The sequence below is a fragment of the Bos indicus genome, chromosome 7 (genome assembly GCF_029378745.1).
Source record: "Bos indicus isolate NIAB-ARS_2022 breed Sahiwal x Tharparkar chromosome 7, NIAB-ARS_B.indTharparkar_mat_pri_1.0, whole genome shotgun sequence".
NCBI lineage: Eukaryota > Metazoa > Chordata > Mammalia > Artiodactyla > Bovidae > Bos > Bos indicus.
Window position 1 is genome coordinate 56,126,545 of NC_091766.1, and position 27,815 is coordinate 56,154,359.

Below are 27,815 nucleotides of genomic sequence, written 5' to 3' on the forward strand. Positions count from 1 at the left end.
GGATGGGGAACACGTGTATACCTGTGGTGGATTCATGTTGATGTATGGCAAAACCAATACAATATTGTAAAGTAAATAAATAAATAAATAAAAACCTCATCAGCTGTAAAAAAAAATAAAATAAAAGTAAAAAAAATAAAATAATAAGTAAGCATATTTCATATCATAAATTTGTATGTATATTCTCATCTTTAATGGTTGCAGAGTAAAGCATTGCCTATATCTCAAAATGTATTTAATCTATCCTTGATATCAGAAAGCTAGGTTTTATCTAAAGTTTTGTTATTTTAAACAACATTGTGACAAAAGTCTTTATATTTAAACTTCTTGCATTCATTTGAGTTTCCTTAAAAAACTAATAGAATTGCTGGACTAAAGGGAAAGATCATTTTAAAGCCTCCTGATGCTTTGACCTACATTTTTCTCTGGACCACCCCCTGCCTTATACAGACCCTGTACCAAGTATAGGTAGTCTCACTGTTCATCCATGTGAAAAAGAAAAATTTTAAATATTCACTTATTTTCTATAATACATTTAGTGAATAGGAACATGATTGTGCACACCTTGTATATGAATATACACAGAATGTATAATAGGTAAGAAGTGTACTCAAGCCAGGTTACTTGATTTCATGTCCTGATTCACCCATCTACTAATCCTGTGACTCATTTTCCTCATCTGGCAAATGGTTAAAATATCTCTCAGGTTATTCTGAGGATTAAATGAATTGATCCATAAAATGGATTCAGAACAGTATCTTACACATGTAAATATTTAATAAATGCTATACACATTCTTCTTTTTCCTGGGCAAACTACTAAATTTTCGGCCTCCTTTGCAGTTACATAGGTCCTTGAGACTAGAATATAAGTTGAATAGATGTGAGTCATTTACTGGCCTGACTCATTAATATCTTCAAGACATGCTCCTCATCCATTCCCCTGTCAGCCAGCTAAACACCTAGAGCCGGTAGACCCACAGGATGGAACCACTGGATCTATGAATAAGTGGAACAAGAGCCCCACCCCTACCAACCACACTGAACTATCACAGCATCAGTGAGAAATAAATGTGCATTGTGTTACATGTGAAATGCTTTGTTGCTTCTGTTATAGTGGTTAGCCTTTCTGCACTAGTAAAGTTGCCTATGATTATTTCTTATAATATACTACCTGTTTTAAAGAACAAAAATTTTGATCTCAAAATACGAACCATAGATAAATAAAAGGAGTTCAGAACCAAAAATTTGCTACAGATAATCCACAACTTGATAACATAGGAATCCAAGAGTCATTCATCAAGTTGAATTATTTTTAACCTCATCTCTTTCGTATAGTTCCCATTTTTGGCTCCAGGCTAAAGAGGGTAATTTCAATACAGCTAAATGGGTTTATTCAACTTAAAACATAGATTCCTCATGTCCCCTCTTAGCTTTACCAGTGAACATTGTTTTCTTATACATTGACTGAAACATTTAGACTATAAATATCAAAAGTACTAGCTGAGAAAATCCAGGAGGAAACATTCATCAGGAAAAGGAGAAATATTCAAAAGAAGGGCTATGAATTAAAAAAAAAATTCAACAGCGACAAGAAATTTCCTATAATGGTTATGAAATGTCTACAGTAAAGTCCCCCAAAACAAGAATATATTTCCCAAGTTTTCCTCTTGAGGACCAGAGACATGAAAGAAATATATTCAATTTAGGGTACTATTCATTTTGCAAAAATGGAAAAAAGAAAGGGAAAGGAAAAGTGATACCAAGAATGACATAGAATGAATATATATATATGCCATTTTACAAGCATTCAGACAAAAATGTATTCAATATTAGCCATATAATTTGTCTTCTATGGTTAGAGCTTCCAGCTGAGACTAACCGAGATATTTTCCAGAGTGTTTTGTTACTCAAGGAACCGTAAGATATTAGATTACATTATCAAATATATCTTTCTAAATACAGAACTAAATGACTATCCCCTTATTTGCATCCTGCTCTGTAATGTGTTTTGTATAAAGAAAGGTGTTATCAACCCCATCCTTCCCCTCCCTCCCCCAAAAGGACACTGAAATTCAGAAAAGTCAAGGGGTTTGTCCAAGGTTATCTGGACAATGTTATAAGGCAACACAAATAATCATCCACTGAGTGATGTGCAAACTTCAATCTTCACATATGAATTTTCTGGACATGGTTAAAGTGACAGCCATGGTCAAGTTACTCAGTATAACAGTTATAGATGTGCCTATGAGAAAACGTGAGCAACTGGATGCATTTGAATGAGCCCAGCTTAAATCATAGAAAAGAAAACTGAATCATTTAATAATCAACAGGTTAAACCTAATTCTAATAATTCCAGTGAAAATACCTGAAGTACAAAAGGTTTACCAAGCACCATTTTAATAGCATACTGGTTTCAGGAAAGAGTTAAATAAAACAAAATTTTAGGCTAATAAAGTGATCCCACAAGTGCTTTGGATCTCTTTGTGACATAATTTAACCTCTACATGGTTCCCGAGAAACAGCTTTATAACAGACATTTCCTCTTTGTTTTCATTATTCCATCTGAGACATAATTCTTTAGAAAAAGAAGAGCAACTAAGAGACCTTTTTATAAAAATCACACAAATATTTTATTTAAAAAAATACAAATAGTAAGCAAGTAAAAAAAATCACACAAATATAACAAAGTTGTAAACAATCATGCATTTAAAAGAAAATTATACTTTCTTGAAAATGTAGTAAGAATACTCCAAACAAAACATGAAGCAGGAACTCAGAGTAAAAACTGAAATGCATTTCAGCCTGCTTCATTGTTGTTGTAGTAAAATGTTTATGCTAAATTGAACAAATACAACAAAGCAACAAAAAATAGAACTGCCTTCTCAGTTCTAATTCAGTTTGGCAAATATGCCTGAATACCTCTTTATTAGTAAGCACACAAGCAGAAAACAGAATTCATCCCAGATGACTCAAATAAAGAGACTTGAATACAATAACTACTTATGGAGGTATGAGCAAGGTTAAGAAGATGAAAACAGGAATGGGGTACATAAATCTTTCTTTCCCAAATCAAAAAAAAAAAAAAAAAAAAAAGGTGAGCACAAGTACCCAAATAGTAAAGTCCATTATAGTTGCTTAGATTTGACCGTGAAATTTGGCTTTGATGTTTTGGCAGCTGCATTTATAACAACCATGTGAACCAAAGCAGTGATAGATGGCTAGAAAAGGGGGGAAGGAAAGATGGGACCAAGAAACACAGTGGAAGAAACATCCAAGAAACATCCATTGGATGAAAGATTGCAGTTGTAGGATTGTAAGAGAAAGAACAAGCAGGCAAAGGTACTTATGAGGTTCTAATTCCACCTGCCCAGGTATAATGAATCCATTAGCAGCTAAGGGAAGAGAGTAAGGCTGAGTACAGAGAGTGAAGAAACAGCTTCTGGTCTTACCTGAACAGGCACGGGGACTTGGATTCAAAGTGTTTCTGGTCTTACCTGAACAGGAACTTAGACGTGGATTCGAGTCCTAAGTCAGCCCCTCACTTTTGTGGAAAAGCAGACAAATCTCTGGGTCTTTTTTTCTTCACCTGAGAAAACAGGCTAATTTTAGTGGTTTCTTCAGAGATTTTTGGTTATTTTGTTTTAATCAAAATCCTTTTTATTTTCATTAGTTTTAGGTTTATAAAAAAAAAATTACTGATCAGAAAGTATTGTTCAATACACCACCTCACTCCCCAACAATTTCCCTTATTAACATCTTGCATTCCTGTGATGGGCTTCCTCAATGGCTCAGCAGTAAAGAATCCACCTGCAATGTAGGAGATGAGGGTTCAGACCTTGGTTTGGGAAGATCCCCTGGAGAAGGCAATGGCAACCCATTCCAGTATTCTTGCCTGGGAAATCCCATGGACAGAGGATCCGGTGGGGTGGGGGGTGGGTACAGTCCAAAGGGTGGCAAAGAGTCAGACACCACTGAGCGACCGAACACATGCACGTACATTTTTGTGGTACATTTGTCATAATAGATGAGTCAATGTTGATACATTATTGCTATTTGAAGTCCATGTTTTAAATTAGGCTTCATTGTTTATCTATTCTATGAATGTGGACAAATGAATTACATGTCTCCACCATGGAGAGTATCATTCAGAATAGCTTCACACCCTAAAAATCTATGCTACATCTATTCATTCCCCACCCCCAAACCCTGGCGAACACTCATCTTTCTACTGTCTCCATAGTTTTCCCTTTTCAGACCGTCACATATTTGGAATCATACAGTATGCAGAATTTTTAGATTGTTTTCTTTCACATAGCAGTATGCATTTAAGGTTTATAGAGTCATTTTGAAGTCTTGAAGATACTAAAATTTGTTTAGTGAAGAACACTAAACAAACGGTAATGGTTTTTACTTCTATCATTAGTATTGTTGTTATTTCAATGCAGGCTTCATTTTCCTAGAGTTTTGAAAAGGAGATCATGAATTTCCCCTGAGTAGGTAATGTAGGAGAAGACTCTTGAGAGTCCATTGGACTGCAAGGAGATCCAACCAGTCCATTCTAAAGAGATCAGCCCTGGGTGTTCTTTGGAAGGAATGATGCTAAAGCTGAAACTCCAGTACTTTGGCCACCTCATGAGAAGAGTTGACTCATTGGAAAAGACTGTGATGGTGGGAGGGATTGGGGGCAGGAGGAGAAGGGGACGACAGAGGATGAGATGGCTAGATGGCATCACCAACTCGATGCACGTGAGTTTGAGTGAATTCCGGGAGATGGTGATGGACAGGGAGGCCTGGTGTGCTGCGATTCATGGGGTCGCAAAGAGTCAGACACGACTGAGCGACCGAACTGAACTGAAATGAATGTAGGTCCTGTTTTATCTAAATTCTTTTACTCCCAACATTTTGGTAACACTTATTTCATCTCTAGTTTGCTTACTCACTCTCCTCCCCTATAAACTGACAATTTTGTGAGAACAGGGACCATTCCTGCCTTGTCCACTACTCTATTCCCAGTGTTTAGCACAGTGCTTGGTAGGTGGCAGGTCCTCCTTAAACATTTGCCAAGTGAGCGAAAGGTTGGCATGGTGACCTGAATGGAAGAGAAAAGGAGTTGCAGTAACACAGTTTTGGGCAATGAACTGGAGGAAAGGCTATGATGAAACCACATTCCCCAGGACTAGAAAATTTTGTGTATTTTGGAAATTAATCCTTTGTGAGTTGTTTAATTTCCTATTATTTTCTCCCATTCTGAGGACTGTCTTTTCACCTTGTTTATGGTTCCTTTTGCTGTGCAAAAGTTTTTAAGTTTAATTAGGTCCCATTTGTTTATTTTTGTTTTTATTTCCATTACTCTAGGAGGTGGGTCATAGAGGATCTTGCTGTGATTTATATCAAGGAGTGTTCTGCCTATGTTTTCCTCTAAGAGTTTTATAGTTTCTGACCTTACATTTAGGTCCTTAATCCATTTTATCTTTGTGTATGGTGTTAGGAAATATTCTAATTTCACTCTTCTACATGTTGCTGTCCAGTTTTCCCAACATCACTTATTGAAGAGATTGCCTTTTCTCCATTGTTTATTCTTGCCTCTATATCTATGGTTAATTTATGTTGATATATGACAGAAACCAACACAGTATTATAAAGAGATTATCCTCCAATTAAACATAAATACATTTTTTAAAAAAGAAAAACAGTGGAGGACTTTATCCAGCTCTACAACTCACACACATAAGGACTTACATACCTGACAAAGGGAGTCTTCACTTAAATGCTTCCTTCATCTCAACGTGTAGTATTTTAAGTTTCTATATAGCAAGAGATGTGCCAAATGGCTTTAAATAATATACTGAATGCTATTCAAATACATATAGTTTAATAGCTACTTATAACTTTTTGAGATGGCTGTTACTTACTGAAGTTCAACTGAAATCAGAGTTAGTGTGTAGTGTTAGCTGTTCAGGCATGTCCAGCTCTGCAACCCCATGGACAAGAGCCCACCAAGCTTCTCTGTCCATGGAATTCTCCAGGCAAGAATACTGGAGTGGGTTGCCATTTCCTTCTTCAGGGGATCTTCCCGACCCAGGGATCGAATCGCAGTCTCCTACATTGCAGGTGGGTTCTTTACCATCTGAACCATCAACTTTACCCTAATTTTTCTTTGGATGCAATACAAATTCACCTACCCACAGTGCTACCTAAGATGAAGTCAACATTAGTTTATCAGTCTTCCTTAGGATTTACTCCAGATATGTGAAGAAAGAATTGTTTAAAAAAGCAATTGACACCTCTCCTCTGGCTCATCTCCAAAATATTCAAAGCATATCTCTTTATCTCTGGATGTTTTTCTTTTTGTCCCATTTTTATTTTAAACTAATGATAATGATATTTCATTGATGTCACTCTGGCAGAAAGTTTAAGCAGAAAGTTTCCTCTAAACCAAAATGTTCCTTAACCCACTGGGGAATTCTTAAAGCTAGATACTAATATGCACTGTAATTAAGAAATAATGAGCTTCCCACCATGATTTATTTCCATAGATTTAGATTCAATGCTGAGAAGCTACAGTTTAAATTGTTGCTGTGCCCAATAGCAAAAACTCCTTTAAATTCTCTGAGGTCAATTTTAAATAAACTTGCATTTCAGCAAAAAGAAAGTTAAGTGAAACTATGGTTCTGATTCGTCACCCTCGCTCCCACCCAAAGTGAAGGAAATATGCAGGCAGGCAGACGGGGAGAGAGAAAGAGTGTGGGGAAGAGAGAGGAAAAAAAGAGAGAGAGGTGAGACTGAAAAAAAAAAATTAATATGAAAAAGCATTACCCTCATTCCTGTGAGGTCTTGGGGGAAGTTTCTCTGCCAGTCCTCCTCCTGTGAAGTCTGAAGTCATTCCATTCCCATTCCTTAGGGTGCCTGCAGTTAACTGAACACTAAGAAAAAGAATGAATGACAAGGTCAGAGGCCTTGATTAAGATACTTCTCAGCTGCCCTGAAGGATTAACGTTGATGGCACAGGGCCAGAAAAACCCCACTGTTCGCTCAGAAGAAACTGAAATTTAGCGGATTGAAGCAGCTCTTAAATGTAACAGTTAACAGCAAAGGCTATGGAAGAAGACCACTTATTAGCAGTGTGAACTCAGGTGGTTCACTTAATCTCTCTGAGCCTCATTCTCTTCAACTGTCAAACATGGCTGATAATTCCCCCTTTTGTAGGACTATGTATATCATTGTAAAAAGCACAGTGGTACTCAGTACATTTCCACTGTTTTAAAATTATGCTGGCTTCGACTCATCTTCAAAGAGGCCTCTGGCAAGAGTTACAAAGGAAGTCAGAGAGCCAACCCTTGGCTTAATTTGGGACACAGGGCAGATCATCTGCAGTTATGGAAACCCTGAACCTGGGATGAAGTGTTTTATTTGAAACGCACCAAGTTGGGAAGAAGAAATTAGGTTAGAAATTATAAATCTGCTGAGAGGATGAATAAAATTTTGTTTTATCCCAACTAATGTCAAATGTGTTTTTTAATCACCTCATAATGAGAAAAATCAGAGAATACTGAAAAAAAAAAAAAAAACCCCTAGATCTTTCTCACTAAACCCCACCTCCAACAAAAGTCAGATAGAGTTATGTGGCTTTTGATCACCCACAGAAGTTTGGGGTTTAGAGAAAAGTTTTAACATTGTATTCATTCAACACTTTTTATTGAGTTCTGGGGAGATAATAATGAACTAAAAAAATGACCTTTGCTTTTAAATGAGAGAGAGACTTGTCCATACATAGTCACATTTTTTTAAAATATGGTAATGACTCCAGGGAAAAATGTGATATCTTAAAGGGTATGCAGATTTAGATTGAGAAGTCCCTCCTTTAGCACAGGCTTTTCCAGAGTCCACTCTGCAATAGAAGCTGGCACATGAGTGGTTCATTCAAGGAACAGGCATGAGGGATAGGGACCAAGAAAGCCAGCACAAGCCTATGTTATGTAATCAGCCTTAGGACTTCCCTGGTGGCTCAGATGGTAAAGCGTCTGCCTACAATGCGGGAGACCCAGGTTCAGTCCCTGGGTTGGGAAGATCCTCTGGAGAAGGAAATGGCAACCCACTCCAATACTCTTGCCTGGAAAATCCCATGGACAGAGGAGTGTGGTAGGCTACAGCCATGGGGTCACAAGAGTCAGACACAACTGAGCAACCACTTCACTTCACTTCTATTCTGAGGGACATCTGACTTCCTGATCCCATCAAACAGCTGAGAAAGCTTATCACATGCCTCTCTCCATCCTCTGCCTGAGAGAAGAAAATAAAAAGCATTTGTCGGTGGGCTTCTGTCCCCCATGAGTCAAAGGCTGCTTCATGGGGTGCTTTGGACGTCCCTAAATTCTGGGTTGCACTCGTATGAGTGCCTAATTTTGAAGTCTGTCAGTATCTGTAGCTGAACAACCCCTGGGCCATGCAAGAATTATAGAGCATGTGTGCCTCATCTTCTAGGGACAAGGCCCTCCCCCATATCTTCCACTGTAGCTCCTCTGAAGTACCTACATAACAGTAGCTGATGCACATTTCCCAAGTTGTTTTACAGATGCTAAAACTCCCACCAAATGCAAGAAATTAACTATTTGATGATCATGAGCTCCCAGACCTATTGGTACCTAAGGAATGATCATTTTAACTACCCTGTCATCTCACCACGAACCAATCAGAGAATCGGGCTTGAGCTGATCCCCACAGCAGGGCAATTGTTGAGTCAGAGGAGAAATATTTAAGGCTGAGGGTGAAACAGCTAATCTGTGGCAGCCTAAATGGAATGAGAATCAGACTGTACTTGCCGCAGCCATACATATGCTGGGCAGGAACCAGGTCTCCTGGAAGGGGCAGTGGCTGGGAGCTGGAGTTTAGGGATTGTGGAGCAATCCCAGTGCAATGGCTGCTGTTGACTGTGGAGAGACAGAACGAGAGGAGGTGAGGGAGGAGATCCTGGTGGGAAATCGCCTGTGGAGGAGAGCCAGGCAGCCATGGAAGCAATGTGATACTGCTGAGTCACACCTAAGAGGTGGAGCCATCACCATAGCCTCTCTTTCCACAGGCCAGCATAGGCAGCTGAACAATAGAGAGGCTGGCCCATCAAGCGCCTAAGGCACTCAACTACAGAGTAGGACTCCACCCAGGGTGCTCCTTTCAGTGACTGATGCTCCAAACTACAGAGTAGGACTCCACCCAGGGTGCCACTTTAAATGCCTGATGCGCTGATCTACAGAGTAGGACCCCAGTCAGGGGGGGGCCCTCTATGTGTCTGATGTGGGGAACAACAGAGAAGGGAGGGAAGGGCTCCCAGCCAAGAGAGCCCTCTAAGTGCCTGAGCAGGCAGAGTTACAGAGAAAGACTCGCCAAAGAGGCCTTCTGATCGTCAGCTACAGGAGGCTTGAAAAAAGACTCTGATAGGGCCATAACTCCTGCCACGGAGGCAGTCTGTGACCCTGAACACTTGGCACCTCCAGGGTGCAAGGCAAGCAGCTGCACCACCTTCACACTCAACTCTCACTGGGGCAGAGCTGCCACAGGGGAAAAAAAAAAGGTCTTGTATTTATGCGCACAGAATCGCTTCAGTCCTGTCCGACACTTTGCGACCCTGTAGACCGTGGCCTGCCAGGCTTCTCTGTCAGAGAAGGGGATCTCCAGGCAAGAATACTGGAGCGTATTGGCCAAGAGTGGTTGCCATACCCTTCTAGAGCACTATATTTCCTGCTGCCCTAGCTGCCAAATCCCTGAGTACCTGGTGCTGCCAGAACCCCTGCAAACCAGCAGCTGTACCACCTCCACACCTGGCCCTCACAGGGGCAAACCCAAGCCCTCCAGGGCAGCCTCAGGAGCTAAACCCCAGTGGACGACCCACATGTAGAGGTGGAAATAAAACCACAATTGAAACCCAGGGGCAGTGTGGCTAAGGAAGAAGATTCAAAACCTTCCCAGAAGCTGCAGATTAAATCCACATGATCAACTAAGAAGACTCTGTGTCTATGGAATATATAAAAGGCCATTGAGAACTCCCACATAAGAAAACACACTAGCTCTGATAGCTGTGGACATTGGAGGCAAGAACACACAGGAGAAGGACCAGATTAGAATCTGAGGAGCCCCCACAGCAGGGCCAGAGATCAGTACAGTGTTGGATGGCATCATGGGGAGAGGTAAGGGGGACTGTGATTTCCAGCGTGGGAAAAGGACGCTGACAGCAGTGACTCATGAAAAACATCTATTATTCTTATTTTTTGACTTGTTCTGTAGATTATTTTGGATTTTTTTTTCTTTTTTTTTTCTTCCCCCCATCCCCCATTGTAGTTGTCAATTTTATTAGCACTAAGAAATCCAATTCAGTTTTTGAGCATTTTTTTCTTTTTCCTCAGTCACATTCTTTATTGTTGTCATAAACCTCTGCCTCTACACTGGGCTTTTGCAGTTCTGTGGAGTTTTCCTCTTTTTTTTTTTTTTTTCTCTTTTTAAATTTAATTTTTAATTTTTTATACCTATTATTATTTTTCCTACATTTATTCCTTTGTCTGCTTTTCCTACTGTTCTTTTCCCCTTGCAGTTAATCTTTAACATATATAAATCTTCTTAATCTACCTCTATTTAACTTTGCATTCTTTCTTTTCTTTTCTTTCTCTCCTTTCCTCTCAACATATTTGTTCATTTTATTTTCATTGCTTTATTCTGCAGTGGGCACCTTGCTTTAGTTTTGTTTTCCAGTTGGTGCTTTAATTAGCTCTGTTCTTGTACATATAATCTTTGGTTTCCTTTGTTTGCCAGGTTAATCTATTGTACTTAATTTTTGCTGGACTTCTTTGATCTCGCTTATGGGTGTATATGCATATGTGTATATTCAGTCATAGTTTCTACTGTTGTTATAAACCTCTTCCTCTACATTGGGCTTTTGCAATTCTGTGGAGCTTTCCTTTTTTTCCCCTTTTGTCTTTCTTCTTCCATTTTTTTCTCTTTTTTATAATTTTAAACTTTTTAAAACTTATTATATTTTTTCTACATTATTTTTTCATTTGCCTTTCCTACTCCTCTTTTCCCCTTGCAGTTAATCTTTAATGTATATAAATATTCATCTATCTCTATGTAACTTTGCATATCTATTCTGTCTTTCTTTCCTTTCCTCTCAACATATTTGTTAGTTTTGTTTTCATTGCTTTATTCCCCAGTTGGCACCTTGCTTTAGTTTTGTTTTCCAGTTTTTGCTTATGTTAGTTTTGTTCTTAACTGGTAAATATAATTTTTTATTTCCTTTGTTCACGAATCAATCTACTATATTTTTGTTAGATTGTTTTCACTTTGCTCATAGGTGTATATGTATATGTGTATATTCCATTATTTTAATTATTATTTGCCTGATTGTGTAACTGCCATTTGTCTGAGGTTCATTTTTGGTTGCTCGTTTTTGGATATTTGTTTTACTCTCCCTTAATGCCATAACAAACCACTTGTGAAATCATCATTCCTGACCAGAGATCAAACAATGAGTCTTTGGAGTGGCAGCACTAGACCAGAGAACTAACCCTAGGGAGTATCAAGTAGTGAGAACTCAGACCAAGAAAACCCCTTGAACACAAGACCTGGCATCACCCAACCACCAGTAGCACCCTGTGCAGGATGCTTCATCTAAACAACATACAAAACAAAAATACAAACCCAATCATCAGCAGACAGGAGTACAACCTCACTCAGCCTTGCCCATCAGAGGAAAAACAAACAAACAAAAACTCAGCACAAATCTCACCCTAGACAAAGCTCATACAAATCACTGGACCAACCTTAGGAGGGGAGAAGCAAAAGGAAGAAAGAATCCAACCTTCTTCAAGGAAAGAATTCAATTTCCTTGAAGTTTGGGGAAAGGAGACCTCAGACACAGTGACTTAAAAAAAAAATGAAAGGCAGAGAAATACTGCACAAATGAAGTAACAAATAGAAACACAGAAGTCCAAATAAATAAAAAGGAAATAGGAAAATTACCTGAAAAAGAATTCAGAATAATGATGGCAAAGATGATCAAAAACCTTGAAAACAAAATGGAGAAAATGCAAGAATATATTAACAAATACCTAGAAGAACTGAAGTATAAACATAAAGAGACAACACAATTACTGAAATTAAAAATACTTTAGAAGGAATGAAAGCAGAATATCTTAAACAGAAGAACGAATCAGTGAGCTGTAAGATAAAATGGTGGAAATAACTTCTGAAGAGCAGAATAAAGTAAAAAGAATGAAAAGACCTGAGGACAGTCTCAGAGACCTCTGGGACCATATCAAACACACCAACATTCAAATTATAGGGGTCCCAAAAGAAGAAGAGAAAAAGATAGAGTATCAGAAAATTTTTGAAGAGATTATAGTTGAAAATTTCCCCAACATGGAAGGAAGTCAATCAAGTCCAAGAGGCACAAAGAGTCCTATACAGGATAAACCCAAGGAGAAACACGCCAAGACACATATTAATCAAACTAACAAAAACTAAACAAAAAGAAAGAAGATTAAAAGCAGCAAGGGAGAAGCAACAAATAACATACAAGGAAAACCCCATATACTTAACACCTGATCTTTCAGCAGAAACTCTTCAGGCCAGAAGGGAATGGCAGGATATATTTAAAGTATTGAAAGGGAAAAATCTACAACGAAGATTACTGTGCCTACAAAGGATGGTACAGGGAGGGAAGTAGGAGAGGGGTTCAAGATGGGGAACAAGTGTACACCCATGGCGGATTCATGTTGATGTATGGCAAAACAATACAATATTGTAAAGTAAAAAAATAATAATAATAAATGATAAATGGTTAAACAAAAATAAAAGTGATTGTGAAAAAATAAAATAAAATCTATGTTTAAACTAAAAAAAAAAAAAAAATTGATAGAGAAATGAAAAGCTTTTCAGACAAGCAAAAGTTTAGAGAATTCATTACCACCAAACCAGCTTTACAACAAATGTTAAACAGACTTATATAGTCAAGAAATACAACAGAAGAAAAAAGATGTACAAAATCAGCCCCAAACAATTAGAAAATGCAATAGGAAAATATATATCAATAATTACTTTAAATGCAAATGGACTAAATACTCCAACTAAAAGACATAGGCTGGCTTAATGGATACAAAAACAAGACCCATATTTTTATGCTGTCTACAACAAACCCACTCCAGACCTCAAGACACATATAGACTGAAAGTGAGAGGATGGAAAAATATATTCCGTGCAAAGGGGAAGCAAAAGAAAGCTGGAGTAGCAATCCTCATATCAGACAAAATAGACCTTAAAATAAGGATTACAAGATATAAGGAATGACACTACATAATGATCAAGGGATCAATCCAAGAGGAAGACATAACAGTTGTAAATATTTATGCACCCGACAAAGGAGCAACTTAATACATAAGGCAAACACTAACAGACATAAAAGGAGAAATTGACAGTAACATAATAATAGTGGGAGAATTTAACACCCCACTCACACCAATGGAGAGATCATCAAAACAGAGTTAATAAGGAAGCACAAGTCTTAAATGATACATTAGATTAGATGGATCTCATTGATATCTTCAGGGTATTCCATTAAAACGCAGAAGAATACACCTTATTCTCACATGCACCATGGAACATTCTCCAGGATATACCACATCTTGAGTCACAAATCAAACTTGAGTCAATTTAAGAAAATTGAAATCATATCAAGCATCTTCTCTGAACACAAAGCTATAAGACTAGATATTAATTACAAGAAAGAAAAAAAAAACTGTAAGAAACACAAACACATGGAGATTAAACAACATGTTTCTAAATAACCAACAGGTTACTGAAGAAATTAAAAGGGAAACAAAAAATTTCTAGAAACAAATGACAATAAAAACATGATAACTCAAAATTTATGGGATGTAACAAAAACAATTCTAAGAGGGAAATTTATAGCAATACAATCCTACTTCAAGAAACAAGAAAACATTGAATAGACAACTTAGTTCAGTTCAATTCAGTCGCTCAGTCATGTCCGACTCTTTGCGACACCATGAACCACAGCACGCCAGGCCTCCCTGTCCATCACCAACTCCCGGAGTTTACTCAAACTCATGTCCATTGAGTTAGTGATGCCATCCAACCATCTCATTCTCTATCGTCCCCTTCTCCTCCTGCCCTCTATTTTTCCCAGTATCAGGTTCTTTTCCAATCAGTCAGCTCTAGCATGAGGTGGCCAAAGTATTTGAGTTTCAGCTTCAACATCAGTCCTTCCAACGAACACCCAGGACTTATCTCCTTTAGGATGGACTGGTTGGATCTCCTTGCAAGAGATCCAAGAGTCTCCAAGGGACTCTCAAGAGTCTTCTCCAACACCACAGTTCAAAGGCATCAATTCTTTGGTGCTCAGCTTTCTTTATAGTCCAACTCTCACATCCATACGTGACTACTGGAAAAACCATAGCCTTGACTAGAAAGATCTTTGTTGACAAAGTAATGTCTCTGCTTTTTAATATGCTGTCTAGTTTGGTCATAACTTTCCTTCCAAGGAGTAAGCGTCTTTTAATTTCATGGCTGTAGTCACCATTTGCAGTGATTTTGGACCCCCCAAAAATAAAGTCTGACACTGTTTCCACTGTTTCCCCATCTATTTGCCATGAAGTGATGGGACCCTAAATAGTATCAGAAAATTACTAGATCTAATCAGTGAATTAGCAAAGTTGCAGGATACAAAATCAATGCACAGAAATCACTTGCATTTCTATATAACAATGAAAAATCAGAAAGAGCAATTAAGGAATCAATCCCATTCACCATTGCAACAAAAATAATTAAATACCTAGGAATAAATGTACCTAAGGAGACGAAAGAACTGTATACAGAAAATTATAAGACAGTAATGAAAGAAATCAAATATGACATGAACTCATGGAGAGATATTCCATGTTCCTGGGTAGGATGAATCAATATTGTGAAAATGACTATACTACCAAATGCAATCTACAGATTTAATGCAATCCTTATCAAATTACCAATGGCATTTATTACAGAACAAGAACAAAAAATTCCACAATTCATATGGAAACATGAAAGACCCCGGGACGACCCAGAGGGATGGTATGGGGAGGGAGGAGGGAGGAGGGTTCAGGATGGGGAACACATGTATACCTGTGGCGGATTCATTTTGATATTTGGCAAAACTAATACAATTATGTAAAGTTTAAAAATAAAATAAAATTAGAAAAAAAAAAAAAAGAAAGACCCCAAATAGCCAAAGCAGTCTCAAGAAAGAAGAAAGGCACTGGAGGAATCAACCTTCCTGACTTCAGATTATACTACAAAGCTACAGTCATCCAGATAGTATGGTACTGCCACAAAAACAGAAATATAGACCAATGGAACAAGATAGAAAGCCCATAAATAAACCCATGCACCTATGTGTACCTCCTTTTTGACAAAGGAGGCAAGACTATACAATGGGGCAAATATCAGCCTCTTCAATAAATGGTGCTGGGAAAACTGGACAGCTACATGTAAAAGAATGAAATGAGAACACTTCCTAACACCATACACAAAGATAAACTCAAAATGGATTAAAGACCTAAATGTAAAACCAGAATCTATAAAATTCTTAATGGAAAACATAGGCAGAACACTCGGCATAAATCAAAGCAAGATCCTCTATGACCCACCTCCTAGTGTAACAGAAACAAAAACAAAAGTAAACAAGTGGAATCTAATTAAACTTAAAAGCTTTTGCATAGCATAGGAAACTATAAGTAAGGTAAAAAGAATTAGAGAAAATTCTGAATTAGAGAAAATAGTAGCAAATTAAACAACTGACAAAGAATTAATTTCCAAAATATACAAGCAGCTCATACAATTCAATATCAGGAAAACAAACAACCCAATCAAAAAGTGTGAAAAAGACCTAAACATATATTTCTCCAAAGAAGACATACAGATGGCTAACAAACATATGAAAAGATCCTCAACATCGCTCATTATTAAAGACATGCAAATCAAAACTACAATGAGACATCACCTCACACCTTTCAGAATGGCCCTCATCAAAAAGTCTACAAACCATAAATGCTGGAAAGGGTGTGAAAAAAGGGAACACTCTTGCACTGTTGGTGGGAATATAAATTGATGCAGCCACTATGGAAAATGGTATGGAGACTCCTTAAAAAACTAGGAATAAAAGCACCATATGACCCAGCATTCCCACTCTTAGGCATATACCTTGAGGAAGCCAAACTTGAAAGATGCATATGTATCCCATTGCTCATTGCAGCACTATTTACAACAGCTAGAACATGGAAGCAACCGAGATGTCCATCGACAGATGAGTGGATAAAGAAGTGTGGTATATATACACAAAGGAATATTACTCAGCCATAAAAAGTCATGCATTTGAATCAGTTCTAATAAAGTGAATGAACCTAGAACCTATTGCACAGAGTCAAGTGAATCAGAAAGAGAAAGATAAATACGTATTCTAACACATATATGTGAAATCTAGAAAAATGGTACTGAAGAATTTATTTACAGGGCAACAGTGGAGAAACAGTCTTAGAGAATAGACTTTTGGATATGGAGAGAGGGGAGGAGAGGGTGATTTATAGAAAAAGTAACATGGAAACTTACACTACCATATGTAAAATAGACAGCCAGTGTTAATTTGCTATATGGCTCAGGAAACTCAAACAGGGGCTCTGTATCAACCGAGAGCCATTGGCTGATTCATGTTGAGTTTTGACAGAAAACAGCAAATTTCTAAAGCAATTATAATTCAATAAAAATTAAATAAATTAAAAATAAAACACAGATGAATGGATAAAGAAGAAGTGGTACATACACACAATGGAATATTACTCAGCCATAAAAAGGAATGTGTTTGTGTCAGTTCTGATGAGGTGGATGAACCTAGAACCTATTATACAAAGTGAAGTGAGTCAAAAAGAGAAAGTAAATGTCTTATTCTAATGCACATATACGGAATAGAGAAAAATGGTACTGAAGAATTTATTTACAGGGCAGCAATAGAGAAACAGACATAGAAAATAGACTTATAGACATGGGCAGAGGGGAGGAGATGGTGATATGTATGGAAAGAGTAACATGGAAACTTTCATTACCATATGTAAAATAGATAGCCAACGGGAATTTGCTGTATGACTCAGGAATCTCAAACAGGGGCTCTGTAAACCTAGAGGGGTGGGATGGGGAGGGAGATGGGAGGGAGGTTCAAAAGGGAAGGGATATATGTATACCTAGGGCTTATTTATGTTGAGGTTTGACTGAAAACAACAAGATCCTGTAAAGAATTTATCCTTTAATTAAAAAGAAATTAAAAAAAAAAAAGAAGATGTGGAATACTACCCAGCTGTAAAAAGGAACCAAATTTGGTAGAGACATGGGTGGAGCTAGAGTCAGTCATACAGAGTGAAGTAAGTCAGAAAGAGAAAAACAGAGATCATATTTTTGTGCATATATGTAAAATCTAGAAAAATTGTATCAGTGAACCTATTTGCAAGGCTGGAATAGAGACACAGACATACAGAATGGACATGTAAACACAGAGGGTTGGGGAATGAAGGCATGAGTTGGGAGATTAGATGTGACATATGTATATACTACCAATGTAAAATAGATGGCTAGTGGAAAGGTGCTCAGGTACGCAGCTGAGTGCTCTGTGATGACCTAGATGGGTGGGTAGGGGGAGGGATTGCAGGGAAGTTCAAGAAGGATGGGATATATCTATACTTATAGCTGATTCATGATGTTATACAGCAGAACCTAACAGCATTATAAAGCAATTATACCCCAAATTAAAAAATATATATATACAAATTGAATGAGAAGCCAGCTCTGTGTTAACAGGGGAGAACTCAGGAGTCAGGAATATCATTGCTCTAAATTTATATTTAGCTGTTCTGTGTGTGTGTAATCCAAGAAGTTGACCAGCTCTTTGGCATTCTCGCCTCATCTTAAACTCTAGGGAGCCGAAACCACTGGAGCAGTAATCAGATGCCAACAACTAAATTTAAGAAGGAAAAGTCTCAGAGACCACAGAGCAAACTTTCAGTGCCAGCTGATCATTTTAGGCCTTCACATGTTTCAATTCTAGAAACACAGTAAACATCATGCTGATGTTTGTCCAAATTCAGGAGTCTTTTCCCCTATTATTATCAGCATATGTCCTGCATATTAATAAGCACTCCCACATTTCTTATAAAATAGAATCTGAGCCTCATTTTTAAGCAAATAACAAAGCCACATATCAGAAATTTGCTGAAGAAGAGAGAAATTTGGAATTCTGTTTTGGCTTTTGCACCAAGCCTAAAAGAGATGAAGCTGATTAAAATTAATAGCCCCCCTTCCCAACTCACAAGTTTCTGTTAGTCAATACGTACATTGCTCTCATCTCTCTCATACTTCATTAAATTCTAAACCTATCCATCCATCTATTACGATTAGTTGATAAAATTCTTTTAATTCAGTAACATTTGGTCTGTGAATTTTAAATATTGTAAATATATAAATATTATTCTTTAACTACCTTCCAAAATACTCAAGAGGACTGGAATGTTAATTTCCTAAAGTCTATTTTCCTCTTTTAATGGTGAAGGTCAAAATCCTCAATTTTTTTTTTTTCTTTCTAGAGTTTTGTCCATTTCAGATAGAGGAATTATATTTTTCTTCTCTACATAAATCTAGGAGCATTCCAACTGTTGCCAAGAGAAATAAATTACAGTGTTAAGCTGCAAATCTGCAGGTTTAAAAGTTCACCTTCCTTCAACATTATTTTAAAGGAAAAATACTGTATTTCAGCCAGAAGAGAAGGCAGGTTCTTGGGTTTACTTTCTACTATTTAGCTCAGTTCACTGTTTTGGAATGCCTAAAGGAATCTTTTAATTCTTTCCAGAAAGAAAAATATAATTTAAAATCCTTGGGCATGGCCTCAGTGAACAGCGAGGTGATTAGGGCTGGGAGTGCCTTTCTTTCTCAACAGCATCTCCACGTGTTTCTCGACTGTTCTTTCTCTCTTCAATGCATGGCCAATTACAATATGCATACAGTCATGTTATAAAATATTCAGTTGAAAATCTGGAACCTGTATTTTCTTTATAGATTAAAAATTTTTCCAATGTGCTGCCTCTATACAATGCATTTTGGAAAGGAAATATTATATCATATTTTGTGTTCTTTTCAGAGAACCTATTACACTTTTGGATTACAATAATCAAAGTGGAAATGTCCAGATCTTCCTCAACTTACAATGGGGTTATTTACCAATATACTTTTGGTAAGTTGAAAACACTACAAGCTGAAAATACACTTAATACACCTAATTGACCAAGCATCATGGCTTAGCCTGGCCTACCTTAAATTTATAAGACTGGTATTTCTAATTGTGAACAAGCAATCACAAATTTCATGCCCTATTGGTAGGAGTTGGTAAAATGATATGACCTCTAAAAATTATTCAGCAGTCCCTTTAAAAAGTAAACATATATCTATACTGTGTGTAACAACTGAATTCCTAAGTATTTATTCAAGAGGACTAACAACATGAGCCCCTACAAATATTTAACAAGAACAGAATCTTTAAACCTATTTACAGGGCGGGAACAGAGACTCGGACACAGTGAACAGACATATGGACACAGTGGGTCAGGAGAGGGTGGGACAAGTTGGGAGAGTAGCACTGAAGCATATACATTACCATATGTAAAATAGATAGCTAAGGGGAAGTTGCTATATAATACAGAGAGCTCAGCCTGGTGCTCTGTGACAACCTAGAGGGGTGGGGTGGGAGATGGTAGGGATGTCCAAGAGAGAGGGAACATATGTATACCTAAGGCTGATTCATATCGAAGTATGGGAGAAACCAACACAACGTTGTAAAGTTATTATCTTCCAATTAAAAATAGATTTTTTTAAAAGTAAATAAGCAAAACAGAATAGCAGCTGTAGGGGAATTCCCTGGCAATCCAGTGGTTAAGACTCACTATTTCCTCTGCAAGATCTGTAAGCCATGGGACATGGCCCCCCAAAATAGCAGATTTAATTATAATTGTTAAAACTGGAAACAATTGAATGTCCATCAATAAGAAAATAAGTAAATTGTACCATATTCATACAATGGAATAATACTAAGGAATCAAAAAGAACACACTTTCAACCACATTTTTTATAAGCACAACAATATGGATAAATCTCAAAAACATGATGAATTAAAGAAGTCAATCATAAAAGAGTGCCTACCATAGAACCTGATTTATGTGAAGTTCTAGAATAAGCAGAACACTTGGTCCCTAACATTGGACTAGGAGTTTCTAGCTACTGTGATTATAGTAAATACAAATACTTTTCTTATAAAATGTTTTTCAGAGGCAGGTGTTGTCAAAGGAGGGATACTCCATCAATACCTTCTTTTATTAGTTTTACTTGTATTTGTAAGACTTTATTTTTTCCTCTTTTTCCTGGATAGTTTTAGCTGTTTCCTTAGTGGTTATCCATTAGTATCTTAAATTCATAACAATCTAATGTGAATGGCTGTGTTCTAATTGTGCCTAATTATGCATTTATACTTTCTTATTTACATATATTTGCAGTTATTACTCTATGCATTTGTCTTTTCAATATTGTAAGAAATAAATGAGTAAAAAACTCAAAGATCACAGGATTGTAGCTTTGTATATGACCATGTAATGTTTACCTACATATTTAATTTAGCCAGTCCTCTTTATTCTAGACATTAATTTACACTTTTGAGAGAGTCAATTACTAGGCAGGTTGATAAGAAGTCCAGGGTCCCTGAGGAGGAGAGGGGTCTGGGGCTCTCAAAGAGGAGATAGGGGCTGGGAATTCTCAAGGAGGAAAGGACAAATGTCTTTTTTCCCCTCTACATTCCTTAGTCTTAGTCACATAAAACATTTTTTTCTTTAAGCCCAAAACAGATGATTACACAACAAACAACTCAGTTTAAACTCTGTACTAAGGGTTATATGACAACAATGTATCCTGCTTGAGGACAGTTTCTCCTTCTTTAAAACCTTCTGACTAATCATGTTATCTAAAAATGTAAATTGTGGGATTGGGTCTAGTAAGATCTTTACAACCTTGAGACATTCTTTTGATTTATTGTAATAACCAATTAAAAAAGTATATAACTCCCTTGCTTAGACTAGTGAGGGGGGCACTCTCCATCCCCCTTCTGATGTCTATGTCAGAAGCTTTCTCTGTCCCTTTTCTTACTTTAATAAAACTGCTACACAAAATCTCTTGAGTGATCAAGTCTGGTCCCTGGTCCCAGTGCTAAATCTTTTTGAGAGATCACAAATCCAGCATTGTTCACTGTAAACTATCACTTTCTAATGTCCCTCACTTCAGCCAGAAGAAGGGCAGATCTACTAAAAATAAACTTGTCTTGTTTTGCTTATCTGAAATGTCACAATTACTAATTTCTGATGGACAATTTTGCATCCAACCAAATAAAATTATGATTGTTTAAAAAATAGGGATATAAAGAAATTTCTGGGATGATAGTAATGTTCTATTTCTTGATAGGCATGTGAATTACACAGAGCTGTACAACTAATATCCTTGCATGTCACTATATGTAAAGTATATCTAAAATCTTGATTGTTATTAATGTCCACAGCAGCAGTATTCACAATAACCAAGATATGGAAACAACCCAAATGTCCATCAACAAGTAAATGGATAAAAAGATGTGCTACATATATACAAGGGAATATTACTTAGCCATAAAAAAGAATGAAATCATGTCATTTGCAGCAACATGGGTAGACCTAGAGATTATCATACTAAGTAAAGTAAGTCAAGAAGAGAATGACAAATTTTATATATCACTTATATGTGAAATCTAAAATAATGATACAAATCAACTTACTTACAAAACCTCAATAGACTCACAGACATAGAAAAGAAACTTTTGATTACCAAAGGAGAGGGATATATTAGGAGTATGGGATTAACAGATACACACCCCTATATATAAACAGAAAAACAACAAGGATTTACTGCTTGGCACATGGAACTATATTCAATATCTTGTAATAATCTATAATGGAAAAGAGTCTGAAACTAACACAACATTGTAAATCAACTATAGTTAAATAAAAATAAGTAAATACAATCTTGACTGTTAGCGCCCAGTTTAAAAATTGTCTCTAAGGCCAAATCTACATCTACCCTTGGTAGAGACTTGGTTATCAAAGCCGACCCTGTTCTATTTTGTGTTTAAATTAGTTCCAGTGGATTTCTGTAATTCCCAAATGAAATGCTCATTCACTCAGTCATGTCTGACTCTTTGTGACCCCCCTGCACCGTAGCCCACCAGACTCCTCTGTCTATGGAATTTTCCAGGCCAGAACATTGGATTGGGTTGCCATTTCCTACTTCATCTCAAATGAAGGGATGTATATTAAAAGCAAGAGAACCATTCCATTTTCTTGCATTTTTTTTTTACCCCCCTCCTGGTTTAGGGAATGAGTATGATTTGCTCTTTCTCTGGTGTGTTCTTTCTTGATTACTGGCATCTCTGTCCGACCAGCCAAAGCCAGAAATCTGGCCATTTCTCTCATTCACCAACATCTAATCTAGCCCCAAGACTTAGGGGCACTAATTCTTAAATAACTCAATAAATTTAATACCATCAAATTTCACCAATTTTGAGAATATCTGAATGTATCTTATTAGTTAATGTGAAAGACTCTTGATGTACAAGCAATAGGGTCAATTGCATATCCAATAAACTCCCTGTGAATTACTTCCCTGATCACATTCAGTTTCTCTGGTGGCTCTTTTCCCTGTGGATTCCCCACCCATTTGGGGTAGAGGTCCTGGAATATGGAATGATAAGATGGGGGCATTTTCTCTTTCTAGAACCATCAAATGACCTACCTTGTAATTGTACTATGCTCATTTATTACTTTGACTTATTGAAAACACACAAGTTTCACCTCTGGGCACAGAAACAAAACTGCAATAATTAAACTTGATTATATTGAGAAGATTAACATTTCAATCTGTAGCTGGAAGATAAGACAAAAGTCAGGGGACTTGTCAGGCAAGATAGCCAGCCTCTAAGATTTGCACATGAAAATGAAAGTGGAGAGTGAAAAAGTTGGCTTAAAGCTCAACATTCAGAAAACGAAGATCATGGAATCCATTCCCATCACTTCATGGGAAATAGATGGGGAAACAGTGGAAACAGTGTCAGACATTATTTTTTGGGGCTCCCAAATCACTGCAGATGGTATTTGTAGCCATGAAATTAAAAGACGCTCACTCCTTGGAAGGAAAGTTATGACTAACCTAGATAGCATATTCAAGAGCAGAGATATTACTTTGCCAACAAAGGTCCATCTAGTCAAGGCTATGGTTTTTCCTGTGGTCGTGTATAGATGTGAGAGTTGGACTGTGAAGAAAGCTGAGCGCCGAAGAATTGATGCTTTTGAACTGTGGTGTTGGAGAAGACTCTTGAGAGTCCCTTGGACTGCAAGGAGATCCAACCAGTCCATTCTGAAGGAGATCAGCCCTGGGATTTCTTCGGAAGGAATGATGCTAAAGCTGAAACTCCAGTACTTTGGCCACCTCATGCGAAGAGTTGATTCATTGGGAAAGACTCTGATGCTGGGAGGGATTGGGGGCAGGAGGAGAAGGGGACGACAGAGGATGAGATGGCTGGATGGCATCACTGACTGGCTGGACGTGAGTCTGAGTGAACTCCAGGAGTTGGTGATGGACAGGGAGGCCTGGCGTGCTGCGATTCATGGGGCCGCAAAGAGTCGGACACAACTGAGCAACTGAACTGAACTGAACTGAACAACATAGGTAAGTTTAGCAAATATCACTCTCTGGTAAGGACTGTGCCAGTGCTACAAAAATGAAAGCAGAAATTGTCTTTGATCTTGAGGTCATTTAAGGAACACAATCAAACAAATAATAAATTACTGTAAAGTGGTATGATGCATGTGTGAATAGTTAATAGTTGTTTATACAACATAAAGCACTGCACTGATAAATTGGGTGGTGGTAAGTAGCATGGGTCTGGAAGTAGATCTCTTCAGTTTAAATTCCCATTTTGCCCCTGCAAAGAGGTGGAAATTTGGATATGTTACTCAAGTTTTGGAGCCTTAGTTTCCCATCTGTCAAAAGAGTTGTTAAGAGGATTAAAATTATATATAACGTGTTTGAACTAGTAGCTAAGAAATTGTAACTACTCTATCTAGAATTTTTTAGATAGGTAGGGAAGGAGGCATGAATTTTTTAAGAAAATATTAAATTTTTATTATATATGTATGTGTGTGTGTATATATATATATATTTATACATATAATTTTCTATACATTTAATTTAATTTTCTATACATCTTTCTTACTTTTTTTTTTTACATTTAATTTTCTAAACATTTTTGTTACTTTTTTTTTTTGGTCATGCCTTGCTACATATGGGATTTTAGTTCCCCAAATACTTTAGTTCAAGGTGTTGAACCCATGTCCCCTGGATTCGAAGTGAGGAGTCTTAACCACCGGACCATCAGGAAAGTCCAAATCTTTCTTATTCTTTATGAAAGAAGGATCTATGAAGACCTCAAAGAGGAAAAATGTATAAATAGGGTTCTGAAATATGAAGGAGAGTTGGCCAGATGGAGAGGAAAGAAGACAGAAAAGGGCTTAGGTTGGGGGTGAAAATCTTCTGGAAAGTCCTGAGAATGCCAATATTGCATGGGCACAAAGTGCATGAGCAAAAAGACAGTAACAGTAGGTGATGCCAGAGAGATGGACTCAAGCTGGATCCTAGAGGAGCTTGTTTCTTCCATGCTGACATGCGTGGACATAACTCTACATTATGTTCAAGGAGAACCACTGAAGTGTTTTAAAGTTTGGGCCCATAACTGTATTTTAGAAAATGATTCTGGTGGAGAGAGGACTGCAGAAACATTAGCAAGGTCACTCACATTATTTTTTATAGAGTTACACTATAGCTGGTGGCCCACATGGTAAAGAATCTGCCTGCAATGCAGGAGACCCAGCTTAGATCCCTGGGTGAGGAAGATTCCCCAGAGAAGAGACAGGTTACCCACTCCAGTGTTCTTGTATGGAGAATCCCATGGATAGAAGAGCCTGGCAGGCTACAGTCCATGGGGTTGCCAAGAGTCGGACACTGTTGAGCCATCTTGGCTAGTACTCTAAGAAGTGGCAATATGACTAAGAAAGAGATTCCGTTGTCTTTCAGACTTACTTTTTGATGTTCCTTCCAGACTGGGCTAGAAGCAAACTATTCTGTATCCCTCTTCTAGTCTGAAACCCTCCCAATCCTCTGGTCCTCCTTACTCTACCACCTACCCCAAATTCTGAAGGAAATCTGATGCAACCAGATGATCAGCAGTCTGAACCAAAAGTTGAGAGCAAAAAAAGAGACCCTGTAGATGGTGGTGTTGGGAATGTGGTGTCAAGGTACTCCAGGAAACAAAGAAAGAGTAAAGGTCCTAGACAGGAGGCCTGGGTGAACCTTAAAGCCATTCTAGATACATGTGTGTGATTGATGATTGGAAAGAAATGGCCTATGCTTTGCCCTTCCAAACATTCAGTTCAGTTCAGTTGCTCAGTCTTGTCCGACTCTTTGCAACCCCATAGACTGCCGCATGCCAGGCTTCCTTGTCCATCATCAACTCCCGGAGCTTACTCAAACCCATGTCCGTTGAGTCAGTGATACCATCTAACCATCTCATCCTCTTTCGTCCCCTTCTCCTCCCACCTTCAATCTTTCCCAGCATCAGGGTCTTTTCTAATGAGTCAGTTCTTCATATCGGGTGGTCAGAGTATTGGCGTTTCAGCATCAACATCAGTCCAAATATTAGGGAAGGAGCTAACAATTTGTTGGTTATGAGCATTAGTGGTTAATGTCATCATGAGTAGTATTCTGAAGAAAAGTACTGTGCATATGTTGGGAAATATCATGGAACCCATTGTGTCCTGGAGAATTCAAGGAGGGCTTCCTCCAAAAGGTGGCAGTCAAACAAGCCCTAAAAGCTAAGATGGTCAGGATAAGAACAGGGAAAGCTGTCACTGGCAGAGACAATAGCATATACAAAGGAACTGAGGTTGAAAGGACTAGAAGAAGACTAGAGCGATAGAGCGTGGTAAGTGAGATGGTGGCACACAATGAGGCTGGAAGGAGGGGGCATCCAGAGGCTTTTGATAAATGTATAACACTTGAAATATACCAAGGGACACAAGCATCTGAGTATTTTATAAGATTAGCAAGTTCAAATGAATCACTTCCTATTTTTGACCACCCTTCAGGACAAATCTTCCTTAGCACATCAGAAAAAGTGGGATTATTGTTTGCTTCTGTGAATATCAAAGACTATAGGTATAACAGTAGTAGAATGGGGTAAGATCACATTCTTCTCCACAACTTTGTTTCTAAACTGAAATGTTATTTGCATTGCTAAATACTCTCTCTTTATACTAGGTAGAGAGATTAACAAGCAGTGCTGCAGAAATATGAGAGTCATTACTGCTGATTAAATGATAATTTTCTAGAGTGACATTATGCATCAGAAAAGAAAATAATGAGCTCACTTGAATTTATAGACCCCACGACAGCTGGGAGAAGGTCTCTCATTTGCTCATCAACAGCTTTCACACCAAGTATTGGAAGGAGATAGATATAGACTTAGAGGTGAAAAAGTGGGCACCTTGGCACAAAGCTTACATCATTTTAATCAGGCTGCTGAAAGTAATAAATAACACTAGTAAAGACAATGAAGAGCATTTGCATATATATTCTGGTCTATCAATTACTCTGAGTCAAGAAGAGAGAAAAAGATGACAGAGTATGGTACACAGAATGCAGTAAAGAGAAAGTTTTAGCTTGACACATGGAAAGCAGTGGAAATCAGAGTTGAAGAAGGCCAGCCTGACACAGAGAGTGTCAGTCAATTACCCAATGTATTAGTTGCTGGGGTTGCCATCACAAAATACCATGGATTGGTTGACTTAAACAAAAGAAATGTATTTTCCCATAGTTCTGTAGGCTAGAAGTCTGAGATCAAAATGTCAACAGATTTAATTTTTCAGAGGCCTCTCTCTTAGCTTTGAGATGACTGCCTTCTAGCCGTATGCTCAATTAGTTGCCCATCCATCTGTGTTTGTGTGTGTAACAATTCTATAGGATCACATCCATATGACCTTATTGTCCTTAATACCTGTTTAAAGGCCCTACTTCCAAATAGAGTTAATTCTGAGGTGCTGGGGTATAGAATTTCAACACATGAATTCACACTATTTAAGGGGAACATTTTAGGCAATGAGCCACAAAATACTAATCAATCTCTCATTCTGTGGAGGATGCTATTCAAGTCAATAGGATACAGGAAGATATGGCCCTGTCCTCATGGATGTTGGGAGCTAGTGGAGAAGATAGGCATCTAATATGGGATTATAGGTAAATAAATAATTTAGTCATTAATCATGCCTCCTGTGCAACACGGTGCAAAGAAAGAGGATGTAGGTATGAGCCAGACAAAGAAGGGGGCACGACTGATCTGAGAATGAGGAAACAATGTGTTTCCTGAAGGCAGGCTGAAGAGATTGCCATGCGATAGAGGGGCTGAGTGAAGTCAGCAGGACTTAGACAGGGAAACAAAGAGTAGTCTGCAATGAGTCTGGAGCTGAAAGTAAGCAAGAGACCATTTGGGGAAAATGAAATTGTGATTGTATGGTGATGTGAAAGGTGTGCAGAGTTGCATATGTATACTAGTGTGTTAAGAGG

General features: G+C 37.8%; 1 protein-coding gene across 1 annotated transcript in view; it reads right to left on the minus strand.

Moving 5' to 3' along the window:
• Positions 1 to 2,068: 2,068 nt before the first annotated feature.
• PRELID2 (PRELI domain containing 2) overlaps positions 2,069 to 27,815 on the minus strand; it is a 586,088-nt gene continuing 560,341 nt past the window's right edge. Inside the window, exons 9-10 of the transcript XR_011567718.1 lie at positions 6,819 to 6,925; positions 2,069 to 3,588 (exon numbers count right to left, since the gene is read on the minus strand). The gene's annotated coding sequence lies outside the window, so the exon portion shown is untranslated. The remainder of the gene's footprint in view (positions 3,589 to 6,818; positions 6,926 to 27,815) is intronic.